Here is a 16,072-nt window from a genome sequence, read left to right on the forward strand (position 1 = left end):
TCAGCCGGCGCCATCTTGGATTCTCTGACTTCTGGCGAAGCGGTCTGTTTTTTAAGATATTTCGCCATTCCCGAACCTGGATTAGGGCATTTCGGGATCGCAGCTTGATCTGTGTTCTTCTGCCCTCCGATTTTCACCATTTTTGAAGTGTTCTGGCTAGCATAAGCTGGTCCCTTTAGCAGGCAGATAAGCGGAGCTCAGCAGAGCATGTCTTCACAGCTCAGCCGTTAGCTCCGCCCCCGAGGGAAGTTCCTTTTAATAGGGAATTGCATAAGTCCGCTAAATGTGGGGCAAGGGTTTTCTTAAACTTTTTGTAGTAAATTATAGGCAACCCATCTGGACCTGGGGATTTCCCTGATGGAGTACTTGCTAGGACCTCTAGTATCTCCTCTACCGTAACCGGTGATAGTAACATTTCTTTTTCTATAGAATCTAGGGTCGGGACTTTAGTTGTCTCTAAGAAGGTCTTAATTTTGGCCAATGTATGTTCTGGGCTATTGGATTCTAGGTTATAGAGGGAGGAATAAAATTTTGCAAATTCCTCCGCTATCACAGGGGTGTTGGTGAGCTGGCGTCCCTTTTCCAACTTGATTCCCTGAATAAAAGTTTTCTCCCTTTGACCTTTAATCATTTGTGAGAGTAGCTTAGAGCCTCTATCACCATGCATATAGACCTTGTATTTAGCAGCCCTGAGGGCTCTGGCTGATTTAATGTTTAATAAATCCTTCAGCTGAGTTCTTAGCTTAGTAAGTTCCTTATATTGAGCATCTGAGGTATCTCTTTTAGAGATGTTTTCCAAAACAGAGATTTGGGTCAATATAGAGTCCACTTGAAGCGTCCTTTGTTTACGTTCCCATGTGCCTAAGGATATAAGCTCTCCTCTCATATACGCCTTATGAGCCTCCCATATCATAGCCTTATCCATAAGAGGGGTACAATTCAGTTCAAAGAAGGCTTCAAGTTTTCCCTCTAGCCTGAGTCTGTCCCTGTCATTTTCCAGGAGGGTCTCATTAAGTCTCCACGACCATGCTTTAGGAGGGAGGCCTTTCAACTGGAACACCAGAGAGACAGGGCGTGGTCAGATACTGTAATCTGTCCAATAGATGAGGATTTAATCCTTTCCAGGACATGATTAGAGAGAAAGAGGTAGTCAAGGCGCTGAAAGGACCTATGAACAGCTGAGAAAAATGTGAAATCTCTGTCACTAAGGTGAGACAATCTCCAGGTATCTGTAATTTGATGATCAGAAAGTGACTTCCGCAATTTACGGAGTTGTGCAGTAGAGTATTTTGGGGGCCCCCGAGGTAGAGTCCATGGGGTGATCTAAAGCAAGGTTCAAATCTCCTCCAAGGATCAATATTCCCTCCCTAAAGTCTTTAAGTAATTTTAATACCCTAACCAACCAGGGGATTTGCTTAGCGTTAGGAGCATATATCTTGACTAAGGTCAGCTTATTACCAAAGAGCGTACCCTTCAGGAATAAAAATCTGCTCTCAGGATCTACGTACTGTGCCTGGATTTGAAAAGGAATATTGGCTCCAATACCAATGGACACCCCCCTAGAGGCAGAAGAGTGGGAGCTATGAACCCATTTTGGATATTGTTTAGAGAAAAGGGTTGGGATATGGTTATGTCTGAAATGCGTCTCCTGCAGGAACAGAAGGTCTGCCCTCTCTCCTAAGCATCTGAAAGACCTGACTTCTCTTCTGGGGAACATTAAGCCCATTTACGTTTAGTGAAGTTACTTTCAAGGAATCCATGAGGTGTGGAAGGTTGTGTGACCATGCGAGAAGTTGCATCCCAGAGGATCAAAAATTGCTGAAAACAGTACCCATCTTGAAAAACTATAAACAAAACACATAAAAACAAAATCGAGCATGTTAATACTCAGAGAGAACAATCAATTGGCACCTCCTTCAGGGGAAGATACGCAGAGGAGAAGGTGAGCAGGGAGGGGGGGGGGGGGGTTGTTAGCAAGGGATAAGTATTCAATCTAAGAAAAAGATTCCAGAGGGGAAACAAACCAGGCTGGTGTAGTGAGCTGCATCTATATTTTGTTATATAAGGAGATATATAACGCGAGTTTGACCGCGACGCGTGGTTGATTTAAGTGTGGTTGCATAAGTGTGTGACTTAAGATTAAGTGACTTTAGATTCAGGGACTTCAGTGGGGGACTGTAATTAGCCAGTTTCTTAGTACTACATTATATTGTATTTTTTGCTTTGCTGGTGTAATCCCCATTTAGTATGTGTTGCACAATTGACAACGCAGTCCAGTGCACATCTTGCATGATGTATGCAGTCCTGGAACAGGAGTTCAAGGGTGCATATCTTTGTTCAAGATGTGAGCAAATTACCCATTTGGAATCGCTAATCGAGTCTCTAAATGGGCAAATTGCAACACTGAGAGGCATTGACAATTTGCAAAAGAGTTTGCTTCTCACCAAGCAAGCACTCTTTGGGGTAGATGAGGGGGAGGGTGACAGAGAGGAGGCTGAGGAAAGTGAGGTAGCTAGCTGGGTAACATTAAGAAAGCGGGGTAGAGGAAAGAGTGTCAGGGAGGCTAGCCCTGATCTGACACACCCCAACAAGTTTGCACGTTTGGCAGATGAGGGGGATGTCAGTCCAGGGATGGCACTGCTGCAGCCAGACACTTCCTCTGCCAGTCAGGGGAATGTCAGCTCCGGTAAGCAGGGGCCCAGGAGAGCAGGGCAGGCCAGACAGGTGCTGGTAGTGGGAGACTCAATTATTAGGGGAACAGATAGGGAAATCTGTCACAAAGACCGTGAACGCCGAACAGTGTGCTGTCTTCCTGGCGCTAGAGTTCGACACATCGCGGATCGGGTTGACAGATTACTGGGAGGGGCTGGAGAAGATCCAGCGGTCATGGTCCATATCGGAACCAATGACAAAGTTAGGGGTAGGTGGAGAGTCCTTAAAAATGATTTCAGGGATTTAGGTCAAAAGCTGAGGGCAAGGACCTCAAAGGTAGTATTTTCCGAAATACTACCTGTACCACGGGCCACACAAGAGAGGCAGCGGGAGATTAGGGAAATTAATAAGTGGCTCAAAAACTGGTGTAGGAAGGAGGGGTTTGGGTTCCTGGAGAACTGGGCCGACTTCTCTATCGGCTACAGGCTCTATCGTAGGGACGGGCTGCACCTCAATGGGGAAGGGGCAGCTGTGTTGGGGAAGAAGATGGCTAGAAGGTTGGAGGAGTGTTTAAACTAGGGACTGGGGGGGAGGGTAATTATGTTATAGAATGGGAAGATAGTGCAGATAGAGACCGGGGGCAAGGTAGTGAGACTGGGGGAGGAATGGAAGGAGGGACTAGAACAGTTCAGAAGGAAAGGTGTAGAGTAAAAAAGATACATAAACCTCTCAAATGTATGTATACTAATGCCAGAAGCCTGACTAATAAAACTAGTGAACTGGAATTAGTGATGTGTGAGGAGGACTATGACATAGTGGGAATAACTGAGACATGGCTGGATGATAGCTATGACTGGGCAGTTAATGTACAGGGTTACAGCCTGTTTAGAAAGGATCATCAAAACCGGAGAGGGGGAGGGGTCTGCCTTCATGTAAAGTCCTGTCTAAAGCCCACACTCCGTGAAGATATAAGTGAGGGACATGAACATGTGGAGTTACTGTGGGTAGAGATACATGGCGATAAAAACAATAATAAATTACTAATAGGAGTTTACTATAAACCACCTAACATACCAGAGTCCACCGAAAATCTACTACTAAACGAGATAGACGAGGCGGCAAATCATAATGAGGTGGTTATTATGGGGGACTTCAACTACCCAGATATAGACTGGGAAACTGAAACTTGTGTATCTCATAAAGGAAACAGGTTCTTGGCAATAACCAAAGACAATTACCTCTCCCAACTGGTTCAGGACCCGACTAGAGGGATGGCCATACTGGACTTAGTATTAACCAATAGGCCTGACAGAACAACAGACGTGCAGGTCGGGGGACACCTGGGAAATAGTGACCACAAAGTAATAACCTTCCAATTATCATTCAAGAGAGCGTTTGTACAGGGAGGAATAAAAATACCAAACTTCAAAAAAGCTAAATTTTGCCAACTAAGAGAGGCCATAGGCCTAACTAACTGGGATAAAGTCCTCGCAAATAAAAATACAGCCACAAAATGGGATATCTTTAAAAGCATCCTAAAATCTCATTGTGAGAGGTACATACCGTATGGGAATAAAAGGTTAAGGAACAAAAAGAAACCAATGTGGATAAACAGAACTGTAAAGAAAGCAATAAATGACAAAAAGAAAGCATATAAAACACTAAAACAGGAAGGTAGCACGGAAGCATTGAAAAACTATAAGGAAAAAAATAGAACATGTAAAAAACAAATAAAAGCGGCCAAACTAGAGGCTGAGAGATTAATTGCCAAAGAGAGTAAAACTAACCCTAAAATGTTCTTCAATTATATAAATGTTAAAAAGTATAAATCTGAAGGTGTCGGCCCGTTAAAGAGTAATGAGGGGGGAGTCGCAGAGAGCGACGAGGAGAAAGCAAAGCTGTTAAATATTTTTTTCTCCAATGTATTCACTGAGGAAAATAAACTGTCAGATGACATGCCGAATGTTGAAATAAATTCCCCATTAAAAGTGTCCTGTCTGACCCAGGAAGAAGTACATCAGCGACTTAAAAAGATTAAAATAGACAAATCGCCAGGACCGGATGGCATACACCCTCGTATCCTAAGGGAATTAAGTAATGTCATAGCCAGACCCTTATTTTTGATATTTGCAGATTCTATATTGACAGGGAATGTCCCACAGGATTGGCGCATGGCAAATGTGGTGCCAATATTCAAAAAGGGTCCAAGATGGACGCCGGATGAAGATGGACGCATAGCTCCGTGCTCTGTGAAGAGACTCGTCTATAACGCCAGCTATCATTAGCCTACAGTGACGGAGATGGTGAAGATCGGGAATAACAAGCATGTGGACACCCCCCTCCAAAACACAGATTGCTGGAGGAGAAATGGAGAAATTCCTAAAGAAAGCCGCAGCTACTGTGGCCGCCAGGGAGCCCAAGATGGCGCCGGCACAGCAGACCAAAGCGCCGAAGCGCGCCCCTGCTCCATCTGAGGGTGAGAGCGATTCAGATGAAGCGCAGGCCAGCTCTGACCTCCCGGTCACAAGGAAATACCTAGACCGCGCACTCAGCAGAATAATGGAGCCGATCCTCGCTGAACTAGCTGCCTGCAGGAGCGAGGTGAGACAGATAGGAGACCGCGTGGAGAGCCTTGAGCATCACCAAACAGAAATCTTGGCCCATCAATCTGCGGTGACAGACTCGTTTCGCCGCTGCGCTCTCTATCTAAATGACATCCACTGCTCCCTTGAAGATCAAGAGAACAGGGGGCGCCGAAATAATCTCAGAGTCAGGGGAGTGCCAGAGTCGGTTCCCCCAGGAGAGGTTTCGGCCTCCATTATTGAAATCTGCAAATCGCTGCTGGGATCCGACTTCCCCCAAGAAATAATCATTGAGCGGGCGCACAGGGCCCTGAGACCCAAGCCCAAACCAGACGAACCACCCAGGGACATTATATGTAAGTTCCTGAATTTTCAAGTGAAAACGTCTGTCTTGGAAGCTGCCCGTGGTCATCCTGCATTGAAGTATGAAGACTCCAAGATTGAAATATTTCAGGACTTGGCCCCCTCGACTCTAAAAAAGCGTAGAGCCCTTAAACCACTGACGGATTGGCTGCGCTCAAAGAAAGTGCTATACCGCTGGTCCTTTCCCTTTGGCTTATCCTTCCCATACGCAGGCAAGAGAGTTAACATCTCGTCATTTACTGACCTCGCATCTGCCTTTGAGACTCTGAACGTGCCACCTATGCAGATTGAAAATTGGGAACTCTTCCAGGACCTCAGCACCCTACCTGAAGTACCTAAGGTGGCTCCATTTGAAATACTACGCACACCAAAGTCATCTCGCTCCAGGAAGAGAGGCCTCCATTTCACTCCGAGAAGTTTGTCACAGGAACACTAGAGGGTCACGTATGCACATAATAGGGTAGCCATGAATAAGCTTATTGCTATGACCTGCTAATACCCTTACCTAATTTCTTTGATTTGTTAACGAAGTGATGTTTTATTGTTCAAGTCTATGCATCTTGATGTTCCCCTCTCTTGCTTATTGTACTATCATACTACGCTACGCCACAAGTCCGTCCTGCCCCTGCATTTTTCCGGGCGTTATGCGTTCTCTTGAACGGTCTACAGACCAAAAACCCCCGCTCGATTAAGACATATCACATTATGTCTACGTTTGTTCCCTTTGTTTGTTTAATATGTTTTGTTTCACCCCCTCTATTTACCCCCATCTCAAGGTACTCGCCTGCTATATCTTATTGGATCATCTCTGATGAATGCGCATTCTCATTGACACACGAGACAGATGACTACATTAGGACCGGGGTGCCTCCTTGGTGGAGACCACAACAGCTCCGAGGTAATTCCACACACATCTTGAATCATGGCTGATATCTCAGTGGCCTCTTACAATGTCAAAGGCTTTCACTCCCCCTCTAAACGGAGCCAAATCTTTGCCATTTTGAGAAAAGCCGGAGCTGGGGTGGTGTTCCTCCAGGAGACACATTTCCGCTTCAACCACTACCCAGACATGAGGTTCTCACATTTCTCCAACTGGTACCACTGTGGGAGCAACTCATCAGCTTCCTGTGGGGTCAGTATAGTGTTTCAGAGGAGGGTCCCTTTTAAACTCGTCTGTCAGAGGCTAGACCCAGAGGGCAGATATATCCTTCTCAAGGGCACCATAGGACCACAAATATATACTCTGGTTAACCTGTATGCACCCAATACTAACCAAACCCGATGGTTCTCTGACATCTTTCCTATTATAGAAGCGTTTAAGGAGGGAATAATAATTGTGGGAGGGGACCTGAATGTTGCTCTTTACCCTCAACTTGATATCTCCTCACGTAACTCTTCTCACTCAAAAGGTTTCCTAAAAAGTGTCAGAAATACCCTCTGGGATTTACATCTGGTAGATGTTTGGCGGTCTCTACATCCGAGTTCCTTAGATTATACATTCTTCTCCCCGGCACACAAAACTTATCATAGAATAGACTATCTGTTTATATCTAAAGAACATATTCACCTATGTAGGGAGGCATCTATTGGTGCTATACATGTCTCGGACCACTCCCCAATATATCTCTCAGTTTTGGCGCCTAGTATAACGCCTTCATGTTTTAATTGGCGCCTAAACGAAACTCTGCTAGGATATCAGGACTCGGTTGGACGGATCTCCAGACATCTTTCAGAATATTTTTCCCTTAACAAAAGTCCTGACATAACAGTTAATACTCTATGGGACGCACATAAGACCGTTGTCAGAGGTCATTTTATCAGCCATGGCACTCACCTTAAGAAAGTGAGGGAAAAAGAAATAGATGATACATTGAAAAATATCCAAATTTTAGAGTCGCAACACAAAGCCTCACCTACTGACGACCATCTCCCAAAACTTTCAGAATACAGGGCCAAATTTAGATCTCTGTTAGCCAATAGAGCAGCTAAATACCACATGAGCTCCCAGCACAAATTTTTCGCCCATGGAGATAGGGCCACCAAATTTGTAATGAGCAGAATTAAGGGGAGGAGGTCCACAAATTTTGTCCACCAACTATTGTCACAGGACGGGACCCCCACTTTCTCAGTTACGCAGATTGCCGCCCAATTCCGCTCCTTTTATAACGATCTATATAACATTTCTCCAAACGCAGATATAGAAACACGTGCCTCTGATATATCTTCCTTTCTGGAAGCGGCTGACCTCCCTAACATTGACCCAGACCAGAAGTTGGGCCTTATAGCCCCTTTTTCCTTGAATGAACTAAAAGAGGCAATGAACCAAATGCCGACAGGGAAGAGTCCTGGTCCAGACGGCCTGCCACTAGCCTATTATAAAACGTTCCAGGATGTCCTCTTACCCCACCTCCTGGAAGTCTGCAATCAGACTCTTAAAGGGATCCCACTTTCGAGGGATATGACAGCGGCACACATTACTCTCATCCCCAAGGAAGGGAAAGACGCAAGATTATGCTCCAACTACAGACCCATCTCCCTCCTAAACATAGACCTCAAGCTCCTGGCCAAAATGCTAGCCAACAGACTAGCTGCCCTCCTCCCCCACCTGGTTCATGGAGATCAGGTAGGCTTCGTCCGAAACAGGGAAGGAAAGGACAACACCGCAAGGGTTATTAACACCCTCTGTCATGCCAAGCGACTCTCCTCTCCCTTGCTTTTACTCAGCACAGATGCTGAAAAAGCATTTGACAGAGTTAACTGGGCATACCTAAAACAAGCATTAGTGGGATTCGGCCTGCCTGACTCCTATATTAAAGCAGTTTTCTCGATGTACGAACAGGCTACAGCCTCGGTTCTGGTTAATGGCACTATATCATCTTCCTTCCCTATTAGAAATGGGACCCGCCAGGGATGCCCCTTATCACCCCTTTTATTTATTCTGGCTCTGGAGCCCCTCTTAGCGAATATAAGGTTGGATCGGGAGATAAAGGGTCTTTGTTTGGGAGGCAGGGAAAAGAAAGTTGCCGCTTTTGCGGATGACGTCCTTGTAATGACAATTAACCCAAAATCATCCCTACCTAGACTCCAATCCCACATTAATACATACAGTATGATGTCAGACTTTAAAATTAATACCAATAAATCTCTAGTTCTTTGTCTAGGTATCCCCCAGACAACCAGACTCCTTCTTATGAAGGACTCCCCATTTAATTGGTCTTCTCCTAACATTACGTACTTAGGGGTTAAAATTAGTCCAGACATAACGGAGCTTTTCTCTCTTAACTATATCCCTTTAAAAAAGTCTATTATCGACTCCATTGACAACTTAGCTAGAACCAATCCGACGCTGTCCTGGTTCGGTCGAAAAAACCTTCTCTCCTCCTTAATACTTCCCAGACTCACATATCTACAACAAGTCCTGCCTATTCCCGTCCCCAAACACTACTATACTTCCATTATGGAAAAGTTTAGATCCTTCATTTGGAACGGGAAGAAGGCGAGACTCTCTTCTGCCCTCCTTATTAAGCCTAGGCATGCAGGCGGGATAGGCTTACCGAGTCCTGAATTATATGGGAAAGCTATTCTTCTCTCCCGTGCATTGGTCTGGCTAAGCCTGTCTCCGTCTTCCCCGGTGGCTCAGATTGAATTAGAAATATTGAATAGATCAGCAAGGGCGCTTCTTCTGGGACAGGAGACAGCTCTCTTTGACCATATGTCCTCATATCCAATTATTGGGGCCACAATGGAAGCTTTGAGGTGGCTATCTTCCACACATTGCTCCATACCATTTCCCTCGCCCACTCTGACGGTAGCAGATGTGCTGAATACGGCCCCTTTCACATTGAGAGACGCTACTTCAACAAATTTACTGTCTTCTTCAACTCCTCTAACTTCCCTCGCTCTTCCAACTGGAGAATAAATGGACACTAGTGACACTAACGCCCTCCTCAACCCTCATCCACGAGACTTTCTCTCAGTTGCTTATCTTAGGGCTTATCTAAAACAACACATTAAAGTGGGAGACCTCTCACGCCCCTTAGTCTGGCTAGAAGCCCTGGCCACCTCGCAACCATTACCTAGGAAACTTACTTCGCGGTTATACAGCAGACTACTGTTACCCCCTATGTTAGCCAAGCCCTCTTTTATCAAGCAATGGGAAACGGATTTAAGTATCACATTCCCCTTTGAGTCCCTGCCTAAGCTCCTTGACTCCCCCCATGGTGTCTCTCGCTGTGTCAGGATCCGTGAAAATAGCTACAAAATTCTCACAAGGTGGTATAATACGCCTGATAAGACATCAAGATACGCGGGACAGGCTTCTGACATTTGCTGGAGGTGCCTTGGGGAGAGAGGTACCTTTCTCCATATATGGTGGTCTTGCCCCCCCCATCCAGAAATGGTGGGGTGAAATCTTTTCAGTGGCAAATAGTGTCTGTGGCACTAAGTTTCAGCCTTCGCCGCAAATTGCCCTCCTCTCATTTTCCCAAGAGAAGGGGAAGGAAAAACCACCCTTTATGTTTACACAAATGATCTTGGCGGCCCGCCTTCAACTCCCCAAATTCTGGCTTCAGACCAATGTTCCATCCCTAGACCAGTGGAAGCAAAAAATTGACCAGATCTACAGATTTGAGGAACTCTCCTCATGGGAATCCCGTACACATTTGGCTTTCCTCAAAAAATGGTCACTGTGGGCTAAATACAGATCCCCCTAATTTGATTTCCCTCCTTGAAATTGAAATGAACAAATGAAACTTGCTAACTCGCTAATTACTGTATGCAACTTCGTTCTGCGTCCTAAGCACTACCCCAATATTCTACAACCCAAACAACGGTCTATAAACGTCTCCCGTCTGACCTTGTCACTTTCTCTAGGTGCCATCCCCTTGGCCTTATAGACATAACACTTATTGTGATTTACTATTAAAGTCAATAGAGATTGATGTCTCCTTATGGTATACTTTGCTATATATGGATCCTAACTCTGTATTGATATGTACTTACTGGCGAGGCCTGCGAGCCTGTACCTTGTAACCCTGTTTTCCCTGTTATATTGTATAACTTACAATAAAAATATAAATAAAAATAAAAAATATAAAAAAAATAAAAAAAGGGTCCAAAAACAGAGCCTGGAAACTATAGGCCGGTAAGTTTAACATCTGTTGTGGGTAAACTGTTTGAAGGTTTTCTGAGAGATGCTATGTTAGAGCATCTTAACGGAAATAAGCAAATAACGCCATATCAGCATGACTTCGTGAGGGATCGATCATGTCAAACAAATTTAATCAGTTTCTATGAGGAGGTAAGTTCTAGACTTGACAGCGGCGAATCAATGGATGTCGTGTATCTTGACTTCTCCAAAGCATTTGACACTGTACCACATAAAAGGTTAGTATATAAAATGAGAATGCTCGGACTGGGAGAAAACGTCTGTAAGTGGGTAAGTAACTGAGTGATAGAAAACAAAGGGTGGTTATTAATGGTAAATACTCAGATTGGGTCACTGTCACTAGTGGAGTACCTCAGGGGTCAGTATTGGGCCCTATTCTCTTCAATATATTTATTAATGATCTTGTAGAAGGCTTGCATAGTAAAATATCAATTTTTGCAGATGACACTAAACTGTGTAAAGTAATTAACACTGAAGAGGACAGTATACTACTACAGAGTGATCTGGATAGATTGGAGGCTTGGGCAGATAAGTGGCAGATGAGGTTTAACACTGACAAATGTAAAGTTATGCACATGGGAAGGAATAATGCAAGTCACCCGTACTTATTAAATGGTAAAACACTCGGTAACACTGACATGGAAAAAGATCTAGGAATTTTAATAAACAGCAAACTAAGCTGCAAAAAACAGTGTCAGGCAGCTGCTGCCAAGGCAAATAAGATAATGGGTTGCATCAAAAGGGGCATAGATGCCCGTGATAAGAACATAGTCCTACCACTTTACAAATCGCTAGTCAGACCACACATGGAGTACTGTGTACAGTTCTGGGCTCCAGTGAACAAAGCAGACATAGCAGAGCTGGAGAGGGTCCAGAGGAGGGCAACTAAAGTAATAACTGGAATGGGGCAACTACAGTACCCTGAAAGATTATCAAAATTAGGGTTATTCACTTTAGAAAAAAGACGACTGAGAGGAGATCTAATTAATATGTATAAATATATCAGGGGTCAGTACAGAGATCTCTCCCATCATCTATTTATCCCCAGGACTGTGACGAGGGGACATCCTCTGCGTCTGGAGGAAAGAAGGTTTGTACACAAACATAGAAGAAGATTCTTTACGGTAAGAGCAGTGAGACTCTGGAACTCTCTGCCTGAGGAGGTGGTGATGGTGAGTACAATAAAGGAATTCAAGAGGGGCCTGGATGTATTTCTAAAGCGTAATAATATTACAGGCTATAGCTACTAGAGAGATATCGTTGATCCAGGGATTTATTCTGATTGCCTGATTGGAGTCGGGAAGGAATTTTTATTCCCCTAAAGTGAGGAAAATTGGCTTCTACCTCACAGGGGTTTTTTGCCTTCCTCTGGATCAACTTGCAAGATGACAGGTTGAACTGGATGGACAAATGTCTTTTTTTCGGCCTTATGTACTATGTATAAAGAAAAAGGTAGGAAAAGGAGGAGGTAGGGGGGAGAAAACTGTGAGATACACAAAGCCTGTGTGAGCCTCTCACAGCACAGGCATATTATCCAGACAGTGGGGTCCCACATTAATAATAGCTGGGGCGACCCGTCCTGAACATGGATCTCCCAGGCAATTCCATGCAATGGGGTGTGAACATAGGAAAAAAACAGTCCTAAAACAAGTGAAATGCTGTTGCATAGAGGCATGTTAATATGATATGCTGGGGCCCTTGGAAGAGCAAAAATATGCAGCGTACCATTGCCCCCCTACCAGGGTTGAGATGAGCCTTGGCTAGGGTCTAATGGAGTTGGCGACTCAGGTGGCACTTTACCATGAGAGGTAGATAGTGGGTAAGGAGGCAATGGTAGTGATGAGGACCACAATGCAGCAGCTTGAAACAGAGACAATATTTTAAAGTCTATTTAACTGCTCTTGGGGCTAATGTAGATACCGGGTTAACCTCGGGATGCCTCCTGAGGGAGTATAAATGTTAGAAACAGGTAATAAAGAATATTCAAGTGTCCTGAAGTACCGCCTGTCGTTTCTTCGCTTGTGGCGACTTGAATTTCGTAGCTACTTTCCAGTCTTCAATTGCAGGTAGCGATGGCAGACTCAAGTCTCCTGTCAAAGGTAGCCAAGAGGCGATAACTAATGGATCAATCTGCAAAGCGTCCTACATTTTGGCGAGGTCCTCCAGGTGCCGGACAGTGACCTGCTTTCCGTTTATGGTAGCGTAGAGGCCGAATGGAAAGAGCCAGCGCAGAGGGTGTCTTCTCTCCCTAAGGAGGTTGGTGAGCGGCTTGAATTGCCTTCGCTTCGCCAGGGTGCTTGCTGCAAGGTCTTGGTACAGTTGTATTTTGGCGTTTTCAAATGATAGTTCGCCTTTATGTCTGGCGGCAGTTAAGATGGCGGCCGTGTCGACAAAGCTTAGCAGGCCTCATATAATGTCTCGTGGCGGTGCGCCTGGCGGTGGCTTGGGTCTGAGGGCCCTATGGGCTCTCTCTATGACTATTTTCTCTGCCCTTTCCTGCCCCAGTAAGGAGGAGAAGAGTTGACTGAACGTGTCTGAGATGTCTTCTCTTTGCACGCTTTCAGGAACTCCTCTGATGCGGACTTCTTTCTTCGGCTCCTGTTCTCCTGATCTTCCAGGTACAAGTAAGTTGTATTCACATGTTCGCAAATCTCCTCCACTTTCGATTGCAGCGCACGGCTGTGTTTAGTGATGGTGAGCTGGGAGTCTTCTAGGACTGCTACTCTGTGCCCCGTCTGCTTAAACTCCGTTTTAATGGCGGATAGTTCTCTCAGGACTGGCTCAAAAGCGAGGGGCAGTGACTCCTTGAGGAAGGCTCTAGTGATGGGTGTCGAGCCTCGCTCGCTGCGTGTCTCGGACGTAGCGCAGGAGCCCTCATCGTCAGAGTCCTCAGTGCATGTAGCGGCGGCGGCAGCTTCCTGCGCCATCTTGGCTCTGACTGACGGTGAAGATAACTTCTTTTTAAGGAATTTATCCAAGTCGGATTGCCCTCTGGCTTGTTTGGGCGTCACCTGGGTCTCTTTAGGCTTATCTCTGTTAGGTTTCCCCATAATAAAGCAAGGTGGGAACCCGCCAAATAGCTGTGAACAGTGTGCTGCTGTGAGGAGCTCTCAGTTCAGGCGGCCATTTCCTGACGCGGCTAGCTCCGCCCCTCCTGCAGCCATCAAATTTAAGTTGGGTTTGTCGGTTCCACCCCAGCAGGCCCACACCTAAAATCTTTTACTGGTTCAGCTCACTTGCAAGCCCGTGATGTAAATCTTTTACAGAGTCTATTCACATGCAGGACCGCAACTCATGCTGCTTTTCTTTGAAGTAGCTGTAGCAGTTTATCAGGCTCCCTCTCCAGCATGGAACCCTGATTCACCATTACCAGTGATCATCATGATAGGCGCATAAAAGAACATCAAAAGTTGATATGAAAGATATCCAAATGGATTGTGGACGTCAAGGGGACGTGCGATCAGGCAGAAGTAATCTAGAGTCAACAAAGCGGCAGCAAGGCCTATCCTGTAAAACGTTTCCTCATCCAAAATACCGCAGTGACATTCCCTGTAATTTTTTATTATTCATTCCAATAACAGGGCATCTTAAGAGTCCTGTATTGTTATTTATCGTCACTACCTCCCTGAGTCGGGAGTGGGTAATTGCTGCACGCCTGCTGCCTTCCTTGGATGCTTGAGCCTAAATAACTTGTCCTACCTTCTCTGGGTGGTTCAGTTATGAAAAAAAAGGGGCAAGGCAACAACAGCCAATCAGATTTCAGCCCATGACCTCCCTTGGATTTGGTATCTTTTTCTCAAGCTTCCTCTCCAGCATGGAACCCTCATTCACCGTTACCCGTGATCACCATGGTAGGCGCATAAAAGAACATCAAAAGTTGATAGGGAAGATATCCAAATGGATCGTGGACGTCACGGCGACATGCGATCAGGCAAAAGTTATCTACATTCAACAAAGTGGCAGCAGGGCCTCTCCTGTATAACGTTTCCTCATCCAAAATGCTGCAGTGACATTCCCTGTAATTTGTTATTACTCATTCTAATAACAGGGCATCTTAAGAGTCCTGTATTATTTATCATCACTACCTCCTCGAGTCGGGAGTGAGTAATTGCCGGGTGCCTCCTGCCTTCCTTCAATTTTTGTGCTTTAATAACTTGACCCACCCTCTCCATCCAAACAGATTTCAGCCATTGACCTCCCTTGGATGTGGTATCTTTTTCTCAAGATCCCTCTCCGGCATCTAACCCTGATTCCCTATTACCCGTGATCACCATGGTAGGCACAGAAAAGAACATCGATAGGGCAGACATCCAAATGGCAATCGCCCAAAGGTTATCTAGAGTCACCAATGCGGCAGCAGGCCCTTGCCCCTAAGGTTTTAGATGGTAAGATCAGCAGGCCCTTGCTCAAAATGTTTTTGAGGGTCACCAGCAGGCCATCAATAATAATTTTTCAAGGGTGTGTATGATGCCCTCCTTTATGTGTAACAAAGGGTGTTTTGGAGTTCCTTGTAATTCTTGGCAGCCCTTTCGCTTAATGCATAGACTTTATGAGTGTAGGAGTCCCACTACCTGAACAATTGTACTACAATGTGAACGAGGCCCTCCTTTATGTTATATACAGGCTGTTTCGGAATGCCTCTTGCAGCACTTGCACTTTATATACAATTGAATATACAGGAAAGAATGTTTCCTACATTTTTTTCCTGTAAAATGGATTTATTTTTATTTTTTTGGGGGGGGGGGGGCATTTTGCTTATTTTTTTCAGTCTGTAAAAGTGGCGTACAACTCGGACAACATGGTTCCCAGCAGCGACCTGGGAGTCCAAGATGCATCCAGACATCGTCCCCATGGTGTTCTCGATCCATTTTGGTGGTGTTTCTATCACTTTCTGACCTTTTTTCCAATGGACCAGGCATCCTCCCCTCTTCAGAGCAAGGGCTACCTGGTTGTCGCCCATTGACTTCAATTATACTCAGGTGCTCAGCTGAGCACACGAATATAGCAATGTGTTCGGGCCGAACATCTGAATACTTGGTACTCGATCATCACTAATATGTACAGTATAAAAGGTTCCATCATTCACCACAGATAAGACCGTTGTTCACACTCTGTAGGTAGCTTAATGGTAGGAACCCATGCCACTCTGAGATATCTTTACGTTGGTGCAAAAGGGCTCTGATGTGTTTCTGACTGGAATACATTGGCTAAAGTCTCAGTTCTTAACATCAGCTTGAGGGATTAGCCAGTGTTGTCAGTTGCATATCATTGTGGTGCACCTTTCGCAGTAATTTATGAACTTTTATAT

This window comes from Bufo gargarizans, chromosome 1, assembly GCF_014858855.1.
Source record: "Bufo gargarizans isolate SCDJY-AF-19 chromosome 1, ASM1485885v1, whole genome shotgun sequence".
In the NCBI taxonomy this organism is placed as follows: Eukaryota; Metazoa; Chordata; class Amphibia; order Anura; family Bufonidae; genus Bufo; species Bufo gargarizans.